The 17,564-nt window shown below is 38.3% G+C and overlaps 1 long non-coding RNA gene across 1 annotated transcript in view; it reads right to left on the bottom strand.

The window, feature by feature from the left end:
• The window catches only part of LOC103540730 (uncharacterized), a 147,381-nt gene that overhangs the window by 66,372 nt on the left and 63,445 nt on the right, over positions 1–17,564 (bottom strand). The window contains exon 4 of the long non-coding RNA XR_011532459.1: positions 11,133–11,242. This is a non-coding gene — a long non-coding RNA (uncharacterized lncRNA). The remainder of the gene's footprint in view (positions 1–11,132; positions 11,243–17,564) is intronic.

The raw sequence follows: 17,564 nt of genomic DNA, 5'->3' as shown, positions 1-17,564 counted from the left end.
ATAAGGATGAGCTGGAGCCCACAAGAAAAACAGAAACCCACATTGGTCTCTTATCACTTCTAAGCCTCCAGCTTCAATAATGGTGTGTCCTATAGGAGAAGCTGGCACACTTTTACACACAAACTTAGTCCAGGGATTGGGGAACCTGAAGGAGGGGATCTAGCAGGAGCTAGAGGAGCTGTGAGCTCAGCTTCTGCCCCATGCCAACAAGGTGAAGCAGCAGATGGCAGCAACATGCACGAGCTGCAACCGTGCCTGGTGTCCTACACAAACCTTCTGAGGGTAAAAAGAATATGGCTACTACTTCATTTCCACCATCCAAATCTCATACAAGATCATGTAGCTCATGCTAACCCAGAATCATCCAGAGAAAGGAATTCTGAGAAATGTAGTTCAAGTTTAGCTGAGTTAACGGAGTACAAATCCACTACACCCTGCAGTGAAATGGATGCTTTGTGACTTCAGGTCAAAGTCAAGCCTCAGATAAATGCATCTGATAGGAAAACTCTAAATCATATAATGCCCTAGCTGCAAGGGAGTCTAGGTAATGTAGTTTCTCTAGCTTTACAAAGATGCACACTAGGACATTGAAGGGGAAGCTGAGCCAGCCAACATATAATATCTGCTATAGTAACCAACATTTATTGAATCTTTACTATGTGCTATGTGCTGTGCTTAATATTCTACATTTATTATTATAATTTATAATAAGCAATAAGGCTCATATGACCATGGAGGCTGAGAAGCCCCACAATCTGTGGTCTGCAAGCAGGGGATGCAGGAAAGCCCAGGGCGTAGTTCAAAGACCTGAGAACCAGAGAGCTGACGGTGCAGATTCCAGCCTGAATCTGAAGGCCTGAGAACAAGAGCACCGAGGGCAAGAGAAGATCAAGGTCTCGTATCAACCAATCAGGCAGAGTGGGAATTCAATCTTCCTCCACCTTTTTGTTCTGTTCAGGCCTCAACAGATTGCATAAAGTCCATCCACATTGGGGAGAGCCACTTGCTTTACTCAGTTCACCAATTCAAATGCTAATCTCTTCTGGAAACACCCTCACAGACACTCCCAGAAATAACATTTAATCAGATGCTGGGCATCCCTGGCCCAGTCAATTTGACACACAAGATTAAACGTTAGGGAGCCTAATTCGATAAGTGCCAATTAGCAAACCCAGATGGGTTTCACATGAACCAGCCCTCCCTTCCCGCTTTTTGTAATTTTTCTTTTCCCTGACTCTGCTGAGCTCCCTCTCACCACCCTCCCTACTCCCTCACTCTCCCTTTAAAATGGCCAATCACCTCTTTACAAATCGAAGTTGAGTTCAGTTCATGCTCGACTCTTTCCCCTATTGCAATCATTACTGATTAAAATCTCTCTTTACCACTTTAACTGGCATCCAGCTTTGTTATCTTTGACAATACTTAAATATCAAAATAAAATGACTTTCAAAACTACCAACTTAAGGGGTAGAATTATCCCACTTTCTAAGGACTCTATGAAAAAATTTATGAAGCAGAAAAAAAGGACAAGGAGAAGAAAAAGAAAAGCCATACCAGTTATTTTAATACTGAATTGATTAACACCACTAAATTTATAATAGAAATTTTGATGCTAATGAATGTGAATTTTTGGGGGGGTCCCTCTGGAATGGAGAATATTAACACTGTCTCAGAAGTAACTGCAGAGGACCACAACAAGCCTTCCTTCCTTCATTTATCCATTCAACAAATTTTATTGAGCACCTCGTATGCAAGAACCAAGTAAGCGGACAGAATAAGCTTGCAGCCAAAAGCAAAACAGAAATCAGAACTCAAATTCTTCGTTATTATTATATATTAATTTGTTTATTATTATACCATAATTTGTTCAGGAACACTAGCATCGTGTGTGTCCCTCCCAAGCCTACACTCCTACCCCTTCTCATCAGCATTCTCAGTCCTACAGGTGTGCAACATTCTACACAGACTGTAGAACATGGTTTGAACTGAGGCCCCTACACCCTCCAGGCTGCTAGAGGAATCTTGTGAAAGAACTCCTGAACCCTCTTGAGGCTCTTCACTACTGCAACCAGTCTAGTAACTTTGTTTTACTCCCAGTGAGGGTCAAATGAAATAGTCTACACAGGCAGGCTTTTTAAACACTGTACAATACGATATAAATGCTCAGCCTTGTAAGATATTTCCCCTCCAAGCTACCCTGAGCCAGGCTGGTACACGGCTCAGGACTGAAATGGTCCTCAGCTTTCATTGAGTTCCATGGTACTGTGACCTCCTCTGTTATGCTAGTTCTCCCTACTAGACGCCAAGTGATAGGAAGTTAAGAGACTGGTAAAATTCATTATTATGGCCTACAACTATAAGAAGTAATTTTCTTTTCGCCCAAGGGCTAATTCAGTACAAATAAAAATTTATGTAGGGTGCAAAAAGTTGTTAAAGAAATGAAGAGATTTCCTCAGTCCCCACAGCCAGTCAGTTCAGAGCAGTAGCTAGGATTAGTCCATTTCATTTAAGATAACATTTACTGATGAGTGCTCAAGAAAGAAAACTGAATGGCATGAGCCCTCCATCCTCCACAGTTAGTTTTCTCATGGCTATAAAATCTTCCTTCTTCTTGGCTGGATCACACTCCTAGGAATGACACCATTGCCACCAGTTTCCTAGAGTGACCATCTGCCCAGGACTGTGGGAGCCAGGCAGCTGCACAACTCTCCTGTGGTGTCCTATGCCAGAGGGTCTCACTGGGTCATGCCCTGCCTCTGCCACACAGGATCCTCCACTCCCAAGACTGCACCTCGGCTGCCACTCTGAGTACCAGACTATAAAGTCTAGTTGCCCTTAAGATTCTCTCCCCAATTCCTTCTCTTTGTATTATTAGTTGAAAAGCATTGGTTTGAGGTATAAAACTAGAGGGCCACTTGTTCAAATTGCTGGTGGCTTCTAAGTTGACTAAACTTTTTACATCCAAATACGCACTCTCTTAAAGTAAAATCCAGCCTACAGGTCAACAGTTCTTACCGTACTGATCCTGCCATCATGTTAGTAGGTAATATGACACAGACCACAGGAGAAAGCTTTGCAACATCACTACTTACCTGTCTAATGGGGAAAACTCCCTAGGCAACCTCTATCATTATAATATTTGACTTTGTGTTGCTAAAAGGAGGACCCTTGGCAATCTTTAGTGGCTTGGTGGAATTTGATTTACCTGAAGGATGAAACTAGGTTAAAAAAAAAAGTTTTCAAAAAAGAAGAGAGTGTCAGACAGCCAAATCATTAGAGACCAACAGAAAAATACTAAGAACTAAGGTTTGAGAAAGAGAAGACATTCACAGAAGGAACTCTTGGATATGAAGAAAACAGTGACCACAGAGAAAAGATCAACTCAGCCCTCGAGCTTCAAGAGGAGAGCAAAGCCAAGGGGAATTCTGAGGGGGAAATGTACACGGGATTGAGAAATTTTGTCATAAAAATGACTCAACTGGAACATGTCAGCAGGAGGGAAGGCAGAGAAACTAAACCAAAAGAAACTAAGCTTTTCTCCTCAAAGAAAGCACACAATATTTTGAAGATGCCCATAACTTCATGAGGAAAAGGTTATTATTATTGTCTGCTCTTTCCTATCACAGCAGCCTGGCTGGAAAGCAGAGAGTCAGCTAGAAAAACACAATGCAGTCTTTTGTTCTAGGGGAAGTGGAAAAAAAAAAGAGGTCCAAGGTTGCCTCCTCCTTACCCACACTTGAAGCACATTTTATACCATTGTTGGACTTCGCGGTTCCCTCTGGTTGCCATGGCATCAGAGAGATGAATGCCTTGCTTCCATTTTAAAGCTGAATTCCCTTACAAACAAAATTGTTTCCATTTGAGTATACTCTCACCCTCACACCCCATCAGAACTGCTTTCAAAAGAATGTCTTTTTAAAATACGGATGAAATTCATTGCATTCTTCTGATTATAGAAGGAACATGTTCTTTTTATTTTTAACAAATTAGAAAATGTAGGAAAATAACTTTAAAATGAAATGAAATTGCCCGATGAGCTCTCCACCTACAGATGACCATGGTTCACATTTTGGCATCCTTATTTCAAGTCTTTCCTCTACATTTACATATTTTTTGCATTACAAATTGCAGCCCTATTACATATACTGTTGTATATGCTCCTTTTTCTTCACTTTATATCCTATAGACGCATTCTTCTAAAGTGGGGCTATAAAACCCAGAGATGGTCCTTACAGAGCTTTAGCATTTTTGCCATTTGCATCTTACATATTCCTATCAAAAGGAGAATTTAACAAGACACAGTCTGGCCTTTATGTCCCCATGAATCTAAAAGTTTGAGAGAAGTTAGCAGCAGGGTAGGCTGAGTCAACTGTGTTAGGAACCGATGCAGCGGCCATTTGCTTTCCATTAATTCCTGTATAGATAGCTTCATGTATTGTCCTGGTTTTGTTTGAACAAAAAAAATATCTGAGAAGGTAACTATAAAATGTCATGATTTTTCTTTCGATAATTGCGTGTTCTCTACAAGCACTAGAGATCAAGATTTCCAGGCTAGTCCCATAAACCAGGAAACAGGACTTCAAAGAGTATAAGTACACACGTGAAGACAGTGTGCTATAGTGGAAACTGTATCAGTTTTGCGTCAGACAAAAGTAGTTTCAAGTCTAAGCCCTACGATTTAGTAGATGTATGACCTTGAATATGTCATTAAAATTTCTTAATTCTCAGTTTCCTTATCTCTAAGAATTTGGATTGAAAAACTACCCAGCCACAGGATTGCACTAAGAATGAAGTAAAATGAAATGTAGGGGGAAGATGCCTTACATGATGCCTGACACACAATAGGTGCTCAGCGAATATTGATGCACTTCTTCCAATGGCAACCTGAGCTAAACTTAAAACTCTCCCTAAGAATTACACCGTTTCTGCAGGCAGTGGTATTTACATTGTTCATTATATAAGTGATTAGCAATTCTACGTTGTTTCTCAGTTCTTCATTAACAACCATTCTTGGTAAACCCTGCCTCCATTCTCCTCTTGATAAAAGTTGTGTGATGTAGAAAGTTCTGTAACGAAACTTAAGAGTCAGGAAGAACAGGAATGTTCATATTTCCAACAGGTTCCGTTTTTCTGAATTCCCAGCTCAGTAGAGGAAATGAGTTAATTTGTGTACCATCAAAACCAAGAGAGAAAAAAAGACTTCCCCTGTTCGCTGTTAAGAAATCTCCTTAACTATTTTACCAGAGCTTCTAGAATCAAGATTAAAAAGAAAAGGAAGAAAAATGATGTTTCCACACGTTTCAAATCAATAGAAGGATGTTGAACTTGTGCTGGTAAACACAGTAAGGAAGCAAAAATCTCATTAGAACCTAATTGTTTTATAATTAACCATACTGGAAGCAGTTGCTATCAGCGGTTTGCTCAAAAGATTTTTGAAGATTACAGGATTAAATTAAACCAATTATTTACTAAACCTGAAAATATATAGCAGGCACCAAAAAAGCATTCTTTTTTTAAAATATTGACTGGATTGGTCTATGTCCTAATAAATAGTAAAAATGTGATTTTTTTTTCTTTTGGATATTAAATTTATTTATTTAGCTTGTTTCAATCAATGTAATTAAAAGCAAAACCACTGGTATAAATAAATCAATGTAACATTGAAAACTGGAACAATTCATACCCCTTGTTAACATCCCCTAAATAGGAACTACTGCTACCACTAGGAGATAGATGATAGATCGATAGATTGATAGATTGATAGATCGATAGATAATAGATAGAAAGAAAGAAAGAAAGGAAGGAAGATAGCTAGCTAGCTAGCTAGATAAGTAGACAGATAGATAGATAGATGATAGATAGCAAAATACTACTTTTGAACCATTTACCGAGATAATCTATGAGTTCCCATATGCCAATGTCATTTTACAGATGAAGAAAGCAATATGCAGAAAAGTTTTGTGATTTAGCTAATAACCTAAAGACTTGAAACCCAAAACGAAGTGTTTAAATTTTCTTCCTGGAATAATGATGAGTCATTGAAAGTTTTTAATCATGAAGGTTATATTGTCACTAAGATGTTTTCAGCAGATCATTCAGAAAGTAGTTTGCAGAATAAACGGAAGGAGGGAGAAATCGGTGGCAGGGAGGTAAAATAGAAGACTAATGAAATAATCCAGCAAAGAGGTTATTTTTAAAAAGAGTGATATATGTCAGGTTTGCTTCCACTAAAAGTAGTTTTGCTTATTTTGGTCTCGTTTTTTGGTTTGTTTTGTTTCATGTTTTCCTTACCCAGTTAGAAATACCTTTTCTTTTCTTTTTTTGTTTTTGAGGAAGATTAGCCCTGAGCTAACATCTGCTACCAATCCTCCTATTTTTGCTGAAGAAGACTGGCCCTGAGCTAACATCCATGCCCATCTTCCTCTACTTTATATGTGGGACGCTGCCACAGCATGGCTTGCCAAGCAGTGCCATGTCAGCACCTGGGATCTGAACCAGCGAACCCTCGGCCACCAAAGTGGAACATTCGAACTTAACTGCTGTGCCACCCGACAGGCCAGAGAAATACCTTTTTTACTGTCTCTTTTTCTTAAGAGGAAATCTGGCCACTGTCACCCCTCCCTTCCCCAATGCATTCTTGGAAACTCCTGCATTGTGACATCTCATTCTTGCTTTAGATTCCCGTCTCTGGTTCTGAAACTTCTCTGTAACTATAGAAGCAGATGTCAGGATCAGCTACAGTCATTTCTATTTACTCCTCCAACCTCCCCAGTTGAAGCACATACAAATTTGGGCCCCTCAGAGAAGCTCCCTCCATGTGCAGCCATAGACTGTAAATACTTTCTGAGATTACTTCTCAGCAAAAGAGAGATGTGAAATATCTATTATCCAGCATTCCCAAAAGTAAGTCTCGGCTTTTAACCCTACAAGCTCTTTCAAACTGAGATAGATTTCTTTGCAATGAGAAATTGCAAATCCACAAAAGTATTTCCTTTTAAAATACCCATTCCTGAGGTTTTATCATTGCTTTGCTTTTATTTTTTTGTTTGAGGCGTTTTTCATTTTTTTAATTATTTCTTTGAGGTCATATCGGCTTATAACATTTTTTCAGGCGTACATTATAATATCTCAGCTTCTGTATATACAGCTTCATATTCACCACCAATAGTCGAGTTTTTATCTGCTACCATACATACATGCACCTTCACTCCTTTCGCTTGCCCCCTACCCCCTTGTCCTCTAGTAACCACCAATCTGTTCTCTCATTCCTGAGGGTTTTGAGAGCTAAGGAGGCTGACGAGGCTTGGCAAGTATAGTTTGCGATTTAGGGGCTGCATTTCACGGCCCAGCCTTCTTATGAAGGTAATGAGGTAAACTTATTCTTTTGAGGTGCACTGCTTCCTTATGGAATATATGGAGTTTTTTCCATTTTCACTATGACAATATTTTCCTTCTTTGGGATATTTTTCCTACTTGAAATAAACTGAAGAAATAGGAATCTTAAGAATGAAAGGAAAATATGATGCTGTTTATTTTTATGCGATCAGTAAGTAAACCTTCACTGGTCTAATAAACAGCCAAGAAAATGCCACATATCTGACAAATCTCACTGACTTTTGAAATTGAAAGATATTTGAAAGAATGTATACTGAACTCTTCATTTTGTATATGAAAGGGGGAAGCAGCTCTCCACTTTGTAGAAAAGAATTCCTTGGTGAACAAAGAATAATAGACTAAATAATAACCCCAAATTTCTCTGAGAAAAATCTCAAAAAATAGCTGGCCAGTCATTGAGAGATTAGGTATTATCCAATACGAAAAGTATTCAATACTATTTTTTTTAACTAACATGCTTTCTATGTGCTAGGATCTAGTTAACATGCTATATTTATTAATATAGGAGAAAAAATATTTCTTTAAAACTCTGGCACTGTCTCCAAGTGCTTATCCAATTGTTTGGAACTTCCCTATTGTCTTTATCTACCACTAAACTGAAAAGTCTGGGAGTACAGGGACTCCTCTGACTTGTCATCATTATTATATCAGTGACTAGAGATTGTAATTTTCAGTAGCTATTTCTTGAATAAATTGATTAAACAACTAGTCAGTTAAGATTTTAGCATCAGGGCTGTTTTTTAATAGACTTTTTATTTTTTAATAATTTTCGGTTCACTGAAAAGTCACAAAGATAGTACAGAGAGTTCTGGTATATCCCTTGTTCAGTTTCAGTTTCCCTTAACGTTATCATCTTATCGCAAAACTAAGAAGCCAACATCTGTACACTACTCTGAAGTAAACTCCAGACTTTTTTCAGATTTCAATTAATTTTCCCATTGGTGTTCTTTTTCTGTTCCAGAACCCAATCCAGGGTACTATATTTTATGGAGTGGTCATGTCACCCGAGTGTCCTCTGATCTGTGACAGTTTCTCAGTCTTTCCTTGTTTTTCATGACCTTAAGAGTTTTAAGGAGTCCTGGTTGTGTATTTTGTAGAGTGTCCCTAGAATTGGTTTTGTCCAATGCTTTTCTCATGATTAGACCAGGGTTATGGGTTTCGGAAAGAATGCTACAAGGGTGAAATTCTCTTCTCAATACATCATATCAAGGGTACGTGATATGCACATGACAACATTGGTGATATTCACTTTGGTCACATGGCTAAGGTAGTGTTTGACTGGTTTCTCCACAATAGTTATTATTTTTCCCACTTCCTACTCTATCCTTTGTAAGTGACTTACTAAATCCAACCACATTCAAAAAGCGGAGATGGAAGTATCTACATAAATTACTCGGAGTTCTTCTGTTAGGAAGATTTGTTTCTTCTCTCCCATTTACTTTTTTTTATTTGATAGTTTATGTACATCAATATGAATGTATACATATTTATATTATATTTCATATTATAATGCTATATAATGCTATTTATTTTGCTGTTCAAATTATTCTAGTTTGGATTCCTTCAGTTTAGTTCCTGTCCCTTTGACATGCTCCATCCTTTAATCTTTGAAGCACATCCTTACTCTTTGGTACTATACGATGCTCCAGGTTCATTGTGTATTTTCCCTGCCCAGCCCTAGAGTCAATCATTTCTCCAAGAATCTCTAGTTGCTTTTATAGCAAAATGATATTTCAAAAACCAAGATCTGTGTGCTTGTCTCTCCTGGGATGTCATTTTTTCTAGACTCTCAGTGGATAGAGCTAGGTAATATATGGATATAAACCTATGTATACACATATATCTAGAATTTTTTCTGTATGAATCAATCTGTGTATATATTAAGCCATGTGTGAGTTCACAGTGATGTCTTCAACCCAGATCCAGTATCGCAGTGTTCAGTCTAGCCTTCCCTTTCTGTAAGCTCCCACTCCAACAGTGACAAACATGGCACCCACCATCCACCACCTATTTACTTATTGTTCAATCCCAGTGTAAATGTAGAGCAGTTTCATAATTGTTAACTCATATTTCCATGAGAAAAAAATGTATCAACTAGAGTACAGTGTTTATATACACATTTTTTGTCTTCACCCTTACAATTTCCAGTCAAAACACCATTTTCCATCTTAGATCAGCAATTTTTCCCTCAATATCCTTTATGCAGTTATGGTGTACATTTGTACTATAGTTAGAAACATTGACCAAAGTTGGCGTTCCATCTTGGGATCTCTAACAATCCTGGTTGACTTTTTTATAGTTTGTATATATTAAAGTTCACTATATGTGACAAATGCATTGTGATAAATGCGTACACAGAGTTAGGCATCGACCATTCCAGTGCCATACAGAACAGTTCTATCACCCTAAATTTTTCCTCGGTGTCCTCTTTGTAGTCAGTCACTCCACCCGCCCACCAACCCTTGGCAATCTCTGATCTGTCTTCTCTCTTCTGTCTCTGTAGTTTCCCTTTTCCAGAATGTCATATGAATGGAATGATATAATATGTAACCTTTAGGACCTGGTTTCTTTCACCTAGTAGAATGCATTTAAGATTCATCACACTGTTGGGTGAACCAATTGCTAATTCCTTTTTATTGCTGAAGAGTGTACCATTGAACAGATGTACCAAGTTTATCAGTTTTCCTGCTCAAAGACATCTTGGTCGCTTCTAGTTTTTAGTGATTATGAATAAAGTTTCTATAAACATTCACATGCAGGTTTGTGTTTGAATGTGTTTCAATTCAGTTGGGAAATACCTAGGAGTGTGATTGCTGGCTCATATTGTAAATCTATGCTTAACTTTATGAGAACCTGCCAAACTGTCTTTCAGGGACCTTTTAAAATATTAAAATACAGACTGCAGAATGAAAATCATTTTTAAACCAGTTCAGCTATAAAATTAGATTGTAGTATTAATAGGTTATTATCATAATTTTTAAAATCATTCCAGTTAAGAGCTCCTCTAAAAATGTCTACAACTACTGGTGACTGGATGGCTTCGGGCCAATTATGTGCAGCTAACATTATCTGTGAATAGTGCTCCATTACTTACATACAAAAATTACCAGGTTTAAGCAGTCTTTGTCTTGGGGGTATTTGTAGCTAATGTAGCTAATTCATAAAGACAAACTAATTTCAGATGAAGGGTGTGGTAATTCTCTACAAAGCACATTAAAAATTCTGCAAATATTGATAAGCAACTTGTTTGTCCAACTTTAAAGCATCATGCCTCTCAAATGTAAGGGCACTAGACTATTAATTTTAAGAAAAATTTAATGATGTTCTCTCAGAATTCTTAGTGAAGCCTTTCTTTTGTGTATCATATATCTTACATGGTACTTTTTTTATCGATCTCCTGATTTAGGTAAATTATTCCCCAAATATTTGGAAGTTATTCTTATATCATTCTCAATGTCTTTCAAGTTCAACCATACAATTTCCTAAGTGTTTTTCTAAATCTGCTTGCTGAAATGTAAGCTAAATTGTCAGTTCTGTGAAAGGCAAGACTGTTTCTTTCATTCCTCTCCTTTTCCCTACGTCTCCAGAAAGTCAGAAGAAAATTAAGTAGGCATTTTCAATTACTCAGCTGTGTAATTTACATGCAGCCTACCTTTTGTCCTCTGCCTCAAAGAGAAAAGATGGACAAAATAGTAGATAATCAATACAAATAAAATGTATTTTTATGTTCCTGTTACCTCCTCTGTCCATGAAGTCATAGGCAGTTTCGGAACAGCTGAGCTAATTATGGACTCCACTTCTCCTTCATTTATGAAAATGCATTTCTCCCACTCTTGTCTTTGTCCCCCTGAAAAGGACAAAACGGTAGACGTAATCATTCTAGAGCGTATCTGTGCCTGTAAATATCACGTAGACTAAAATTTTTTAAAATGTAATGTGAACTTTACTCTTTCCTCCACAGCCCAGTTAATGGTGATAACCTATCGATCTTTATAGCAAGCTCTCTTCAGTGCAGATCAATATAAAGAACTGGGTTCAGGATCCAGGACCAACTTCACAGGTCTGCAACCCCTGTGCAGTCACACGGAGCTCCATACTTACAAAGGCCTCACGTTTGGTTTAATGCTCTGCTGTCTCTGTCTTGAAATCCTTAATTATTTTTGAACAAGGGGCCTCTCGTTTTCATTTTACACTGAACCTTGAATATTACTCAACCAATCTTGTCAAGATCACATTTTAAGCACTAATCAAGAAACTGCAAATGGCACTCTAGAACTGTGCTTACTTTTTCCTTCTAACAGAATTTATTTTTAGAGCCATTGCCTCCTGAACCAGCCAGCTTGGTTCTGCAAAGACTACAGTTCTATAAGTTCTTCTCTTTTTATCTGTCAGGGATGAGGGTGGGGGAAAAGTGGGAAGGGGTATTATAGTCAAAAAGCTTCTTTGCAGTTTTCATGGACCTTTCCAATGGTCCAGATTAATGAAGGGGCTTCTGATTTAAGGGGCTCACCTAGTAATCCCACCGTGTTCCCATACCTGGAATCAGAGGGAGCAAGGTGTGATGAATGAGATTTACCATTAGCAAATCTGGGTGTGAATTCCATTTTCACCACTCACCAGGGTTTTGATCTTGGGCAAATTATTTAAACACTGAGGCTCAGTATTTTTTTTTTTAGTTTAAATAACAGAAATAATGGAACCTCTCTGCAAATTTTTGTAACATTAGAAAAAATATTGGAACATAGGATATGCTCAATATTATTGTGAACTATTTCCTCTGTGAAAATACACACCCTTGGGTGATTAAGACTTTAAAGACTCTTTAAGTCTTCTTCCCTGGACTGTTCTCGCTTCAGAAGGGCTCTTTTCTACATTGTCATGTTGCCATCAAAAGTTCATCACATGTGTTTATATCTTAGCTGAGACACACAAAGGGATTGAGAATAGGTTCCAGCACATAGGTTCCTTCCACTGGCAGACCCGTATTAAATTGTTTGGAGATGAATAAAAGGAGATGGGGGAAATGCATCAAAAGCAACTTTCAGTCACAATTTTTAAAGAACTGGCCTACCTGCCTCACCAAAGCCCTGCAAATCTGCTCCTCTCCCTCTCTGACTGATGGCTCTGCAGTTTTCCTCCTGCTCACTATTTAAAACAGTGAGAAGAGAGCTTTTTAATATGTTTTAATTATAAATTTTTATTCTCCTTGGGAAAAAATTATTTATTTGTTAATTCATCATCATTCCTGCAAACACTAAATTCTACGGTTTACTCTATTTAAAAAAATCTAAATTTTCAATGTCTTTGTACCGAAGAAACCAGGTTAAAATTTATTTCGTGCTATTATCATCACCAAATGATGTAACTAAATTCCAAAAGGATGCCTTCACGGAAGACGTTCCATGTCAAATTTGTTCAGAGCTATTTATAATTGTTTCAGTTGATGAAGATCATAAGTAAACAATCTAGATGTTTTATCAAATTCCACCATCAAAACTTACCCAGCCACACTCACTTATTCATTGAAACTTTGACTCAATGGCTTTCTTTGTGTGCGCCTAATTGTTGACATTGGCCCTTTAGAGGAAATGTGCCAAGGTGCACAGCCTTAGAGCCAGCCCTCTCAACCTTCCTCAAAAAGTTCAACTCACTTAAAACCAGTTAGAAATTAGTTTGTCCTGTAAGACTCTGGTCAAAGTTCTGATGCTGCAATGGGTTATTTCGATCTATTTTGCAAATTTGTTCATTTCTAATATGGTTCTGTATTATTTCCCAGAATAAAGACATCAATCCTATTACTTAACGAACCTGTTTTCCCATTAAAATTATCATTGAATTTTAGACTTACTATCTTTGGAATCTTCTCAGCTATCTCCTTTATTTTCCAGTCCTGAAAACTGAGACCAGATAATTTAAGCGACTTGCTCGAATCTTGCAGCATGTTAATTGCAGACCTGGAGCTAGAATTTGTCTCCTGACTCCTGGTCTAGTCTTTTCATTAAGAAGTGAAGCCACTCTAAAGCTTATTACACCTGTCTGTGTCCTTTGCTGAAAACTGTCTCTTGCTCACTTGCAGCAGAATCTGCTCAATATGTCAGAGAAGCAAGAGACTCAAATACGGATGAGAATCTAAGATACAATAAGAATAAATATGCTTGCCCACATTTGGGTAAAGGTCAGGAAGATCATATTTTTTTAAAGTGGGAAAATTCCCCCCATGGATTTGCAGCACTTATAGAATACCATATGTCTAAACATCAACAAAGTGCAAGGCCAAGGGGTCAATATCATAAACATGAAACAGCTGCCCAGGAAAGCAATTTCCAGATGACTACACCAAGTTGACAAGATTTGAACTTCTTTTCCTCCTGTCTTCACCATCTCATGAAGGGTCTGGATATGTATTCATTCAAGAATGTCTAAGTTTTTTCGCCAAAACCAAAATACACATGGAATAGTCTCAAGATCTTCCTAGAAACACATTGAGCTAACCCTAGCTGTAGCAGGGTATGTGACACCAGGGCCAAGAGAGCCATCCAATTGTTTAAAACACAGGGTCTCTCCCCAAAACCCCACTATTACCATAGTACCAGGCTCAGCCCAGCCTGGCTCAACCTCCATCCCTATTCCTAGCTTACCACTAAACACCCTTGCAGTCTAGCATCACATGGGAACTTTTTAGAAGTGCATTCTGATGCTCTACCTAGAACTACTGAATGAGAAACACTGGGAGCAAGACTCAGCAACCTCTTTCCAGCTGAGTCTCAATCACACTAATGTTTGAGAACCACCAGTCTTGCCTATATCCCTTCACCTTAACTGTCATTGGTAATAGGAGAGAAAAGCATGAGGAAATAACGAGAGTCTGATAAGATGAGAAAAAGTCTAAAACAGCTGCTGTAAGAAATTCAATGAGGACTAAATAGGAGTTTAAAAAGTGAAAAAAAAAAATGTCCTGTAATAACAAAGACTCAATTGAATTTAGTTAATCCAATCTGCAAAAATTTTGCATCTCATCTTACTACCCTTGGAGTTAAAAGAAATAAAGAATGTACGGGGTGGAGAAAACACAAGGCAGAGTATAGGCAAGTGTGGTGGTGGGTTTGTATTACGTCAATTTAACGAAATTTCCCAGAATTCCCTTCCCTACACAGGACCAGGTGAGTTTGGAGCACAAGAAACATTTGCTTGACATTTGGAAGGCAAACAAGAGAAGCAGTCATCTTGCTTTTGTGCTGGGAAGGTCAGTATCAGGTTCAAGGCACTGCTGCAGCTCCAGGACATTGTGCTTCTGTGCTGCTCCCCTGGTTGGCACAGGGCTGCGGCCACGGGCACAACTTCTCCAGCTCCTGCTGGATCTCTTGTTTCAGCTTCTGCAAATCCTGGGTCAGGTGCATGTTTAGCTCTGTGACAAAGGGTGCCAGCTTCTCATCACCCAAGTTAAAGGCTTAGAGTCGGGGAGAGACTGATTCAGTGCCAGTCTGTCTTCAGGACCATTTTGTGTTTTCCTGCCTTCTCAACAGCCCATCCGGCCAACTTCAGGCTCCATTACCAGACAAAGCCAAACAAGCCTCACATAAATTGTGCAGTCAGCTCCCACAATTGCATAAAGTCGAATCCTTAATATAAATCCCTTTATAGTATGTGTGTGTTGATTTTTATATACTAAGAGATATAGAGCTAGATACAAATGATATAGATATAGATGATATATAGATATAGACAATTATAGATATAGATGTAGATACAGATAATGATTCTCTGATCAAATCCCAACTGGTACAGATTTAAGTACCTGGAAATGGGATGCTACTGCAACAAAAATTTAAAACATGAGGGAGTGGCTTGAGATGAGGTGACAGGCAAAAATAGGGAGGACCTTGAGAAGAATGTTAGTGAGAGCCTAAAGAACTTCGAAGAGACTGCTAATGAAAGCTTGATGCGCTTCAAGGAGGTTTTCAATGAGAGTTTAAAAGAAGGTGAGTGAATGGATAAATAAACTGTTGTACATCCAGACAGCGGAATATTATTCCACACTAAAGAGAAATGAGCTATCAAATCACAAAAAGACATGGAGGAAACTTCAATGCATATTACTAAGTGAAAGAAGCCAATCTGAAAAGGCTACGTACTGTATGATTCCAAATATGTAACCTTCTGGAGAAGGCAAAACTATAAGACAATAAAAAGAAGAGTGGTTGCCAGAGGTTAGGGAGGAGGATGGGAGGAATAGGTGGAGCACACAGGATTTTTAGGGCAGTGAAACTACACTGCATAATACCATAACATATTAATACATATTTATCAAAACCCATAGACTATACAACACCAAGAGTGAACCCTAATGTAAACTATGAACTTTGGGTGATAAAGTGTCATTGTAGGTTCCAAGTATTCACACCTTGCGTGGTCCCCTTTTATAATGAATCAGGTCTGTCCCTGTGCAACCAGTACAATATGACAGAAATGACAGTGTGTGACTTCTAAGACTAGGTTATAGAAAGGATTTCAGCTTCTGTCTTGGTCTCTTGATTCATTTGCTCTAGGGGAAGCCAACTGTAATTCTGTGGGAGACCAGAATATGTCACTCCAAAATATGCCTATAGGAGACCAGAATATGTCACCCCAAAATATTCCTCTCTGGCGTAAGAATTATTTTGAGCTTATTATTTTGAGAAATTGCAGACACAGGAGAAGCTCTGAGAACAGAATATAAGTTAACCTTTTGTAAGGGAAATTTACATTTATAAGAGTGTCTCCCTATTTGTATCAGGAAGAGAAAGATGACCTTAAATAACCAGAGACTCTTACTAGAGAAGGCACTTAAATCTTCATAACAAACTTTACCCTTGTTTACAGTACTCCCCCCGCCCCACCTTCCCATAACTTGCCTCCCCCACACCTTTCTTTCCTTGCTTTGACTGAAGATGGGATTTAAGCCAAAATTTTGGGCACTTCTTTGAGTTACCGATCCCTGAATTTCTCCCATATTTATATTAGCTATACATGTTAATAAACTTCTTTTTGTTTTTCTCTCGTTAATCTGTCTTTTGTTACAGGGGCCCCAGCCTAGAACCTAGAAGGGTAGAAGCAAAACAATTTTCCTCCCCTACAATAGCATGAGGAAACTCAAGCAACCCCAAGGACAGGTCCATGAGGACAGAAACTGAGGCCCCTGGCCAACATCTATATGAATAAACCACCTTGGAAATAGATTTCAAACCCTTGTTAAGCCTACAGATGATGGCAACCCCAGCTGACATCTGATTCAATATCATGAGATAGTCCTAAATTCTTGACCCACAACATGAGAGATAATAAATGATTCTTACAATTTTAAGCCACTAAGTTTTGGAGTGGTTTGTTACACAGCAATAGATAGTAAATATAGCAAAGTTGGAAAAGTAGGAGACCAGCAGGGGAAGGGACCCTAACATGATAGACAACAGATCTCTGATATGGCTAACAACACAGTCCAGGCTGCATAGGAAAGCAAATGACGCTTAGTAGAAAGATCAGGGCTTTCATAGAAAAGTTTAAAGCGAAATCTAAGCATTCTGAGATATTCTGGCATCCCTAATAAAGGTACTGACATGACACAAATTCCTGTGGTTAGAAAAATATGGTTGTGGTGACAGTCATACACTTGAAAAAAATTTCACAAGCAAATATTCTTAATAATTTACATGTGTCTGGTGTTTGCACAATTACCTTCACAAACCTTACCATGTGTAATTTTCACACTAACCCTGTGAGATAACTATCATTAATTCCTTTTTATGGATGAAGAAGCTGGGGCTTGAAAAAGTTTCCTAAGATCACAATTAGAAAATGGCAGAGGCAGGATTCAATGCACAGCTTTCCTTCCGTTGATCACAGTTGTCCGGTGGAGGATACAAAAGAAATGGTAAGCCCTGAAGTCCTATCGTCTCAGAATATAAAGCTTTGTTAAGGAGAAAAGATATAAATATACAGAGTAGGTAATTAATGACAACTAGCACTTTATTCTCACAGAAACAAAGGAACAACGTAGACAGTAAATGCAAGAGGAATTTACAGAAGGAAGAGACTCGTATGCACTAAAGAAAAACTTCATGAAGGGCACAGGGGTTTTAGTGGAGGAAGAGTAAAATTTGGATAGTGCAAGGGGAGGAGTTATTCCTTCCAAA

The sequence above is a fragment of the Equus przewalskii genome, chromosome 24 (genome assembly GCF_037783145.1).
Source record: "Equus przewalskii isolate Varuska chromosome 24, EquPr2, whole genome shotgun sequence".
NCBI classification, from domain to species: domain Eukaryota; kingdom Metazoa; phylum Chordata; class Mammalia; order Perissodactyla; family Equidae; genus Equus; species Equus przewalskii.
The sequence above is the reverse complement of the archived record's forward strand: the minus strand, read 5'-3'. Positions and strand labels throughout refer to the sequence as shown.